This window comes from Amyelois transitella, chromosome W, assembly GCF_032362555.1.
Source record: "Amyelois transitella isolate CPQ chromosome W, ilAmyTran1.1, whole genome shotgun sequence".
NCBI classification, from domain to species: Eukaryota; Metazoa; Arthropoda; class Insecta; order Lepidoptera; family Pyralidae; genus Amyelois; species Amyelois transitella.
In genome coordinates, this window is record NC_083536.1 from 6,675,482 (window position 1) to 6,677,959 (window position 2,478).

The window sequence follows — 2,478 nt, forward strand, 5'->3', positions numbered from 1 at the left end:
TGAACTTGCTTATCTAGAACAAATAAAAATTCCGCGACATGTCGGATTACGTTCTCCTCATGTCATTCTTCTAGGTTTCGCAGACGCAAGTGAAAGGTGCTATGGCGCTAATGTGTACATTCGCGTTAGTCAAGACTCATACTCACCCGGCTCTGTCCACTTGCTCGCTTCTAAGTCTCGCGTAGCTTCACTATCTAAAATGCCACTCGCACGACTAGAGCTGTGCGCCGCTCTTCTTCTCGCTAACCTTCTAGACGCCGTTAGACATACTCTTTCCCAGAGATGTCATATCAACGAAATATACTCGTTTTCAGATTCATCTGTGGCGCTTACGTGGATTCATTCTCCGCCGTATAAATTCCATACATTTGTGGCTAATAGAATTACTGAGATTAACTCAAAACTTCCCGCTAAGCATTGGTTTCATGTAAAAGGCATTGAAAATCCCGCAGATATTATATCTCGCCCTGTAACGCCTAAAGCTCTAGTCAACAATCAATTTTGGTTTAATGGTCCCGATTGGCTAAGCCTTAGTTGTTCGGATTGGCCATTGAAACCTTTTACGATTAATCCTAATGGTTGTTTAGGAAATTTAGAGACTAAAACAATAAGTTTAGTCGTTCAAAGTCCTGAAGATATTCAGACTTCTCATCCAATTGAAATTATGGCTGAAAGAATTTCAAACTGGTTGAAATTATTACGCTCGGTTGTTTATATGTTACGTTTTATACAAAAATTAAAATCTCAACAACCTATTTCTGTACACGATTTAGAATTTTCTGAACTTTATATAATCCGCTTTGTTCAAAATAAGCATTTCTCTAAAGAAATTACCGCTTTGCGAAATGGGAAATTATCTGATAGTTCTCTACTCAAGTTAAACCCTTTCATCGACAAGGAAGGCCTTCTAAGAGTCGGTGGGAGATTATCAAACTCTGAACTCGATTTCGGTCAAAAGCATCCCATTTTATTACCTTCTAAAAATTTAATAACTCAATTGATTATTGATTATTATCACGTAACTAACCTTCATACAGGACCTTCACTATTACTCGCTCTTATAAGACAAAAGTTTTGGATACTATCCGCCAGAAACTTAATTCGTCAACGCGTACATAAATGCAATATTTGTTTCAAACTTAAACCGAAATTCACTTACCCTCGCATGGGAGATTTACCTACCTTTCGCATTTCAAAAGTTAAGTGTTTCGTTAATACTGCTGTAGATTATTTAGGCCCCTTTTTTATTACACATATTCGACGCCGTGGAATCAAAAGCCACAAGGCATATGTTTGTCTATTTGTGTGTCTCGCCACCAAGGCGTTACATTTAGAATTAGTTTCTGATCTCAGTTCAGAATTGTTTGTCGACGCTTTCAAACGCTTTATAAGTAGAAGAGGTCCGGTTTCTATGATCTATAGCGATGGCGGAACCAACTTTATCGGCGCTAAACGAAAACTTAGTGAAATTTATGATTTATTACAGTCCACAGCTCACCAAAATTATATCAGTAATTATTTATTGACAAATAAAATTCAATTTAAACATAGCCCGCCGTACGGTCCTCATTTTAACGGTCTAAGTGAGGCTAATGTTAAGAGTGTTAAAACTCATATACTCAAAACTGTAGGCTCTCAGATCTTAACTTACGAAGAGTTCACAACTGTCTTAGTTCAAATAGAGGGTTTGCTGAACAGTAGACCCCTTTGTGTGCTAGGTACTGAACCTAAAGCAACTGCTCTCACTCCAAATCATTTTTTAAATGTTACTCCTATAAAATTTCTTCCCGCTGAAAATTACCTTGAATCGCCTGATAATCGCTTATCACGTTATCAATTGTTATGTAAACTCACGCATGATTTCTGGCGCCGTTGGAGCCAGGAATATCTCACTTCCCTTCAACAAAGAGAAAAATGGACTAAGTCCTCAGAAAATATAAAACTGGGTACTGTAGTCATACTCAAAGACAATAATACGCATCCTCATTGTTGGCCCCTGGGAGTCATTACAGATGTTTACCCGGGTAAAGACAATATAGTTCGAACCGTCAAGGTTCGCACTTCTTCTGGGAGTTATATACGTCCAGTAATCCGGGTTTGCCCATTGCCTACTCAGTAAATATTATTTCCTAGATTTATATATTTTAGGTTGTAAGTTTTAATTTTTTTTGTTATTACTTACGTATCTACTAAAAAACTTGCAATTGTATTCATTCCTAGTTCCTGTATGTTGTTTCATGTAATATAGAGGAAACCTCTAGGCCGGCAGACTTGTCTTCGCCAATTATTTATTTTTTAATATATTTTTTATAAACGCAACACTACATACACGCACTCTTTCACGCACGCACTCAATCCTATTCCTGTCCCACTCTCACTCCTTTCACAAATGTCAAAATAATTTAAAAAGAAAACGTTCTAATTTCGTCTCCGCGCGCAACTGCACCGCTCTCTGCATCGGTTGTGAATATTCGCAAA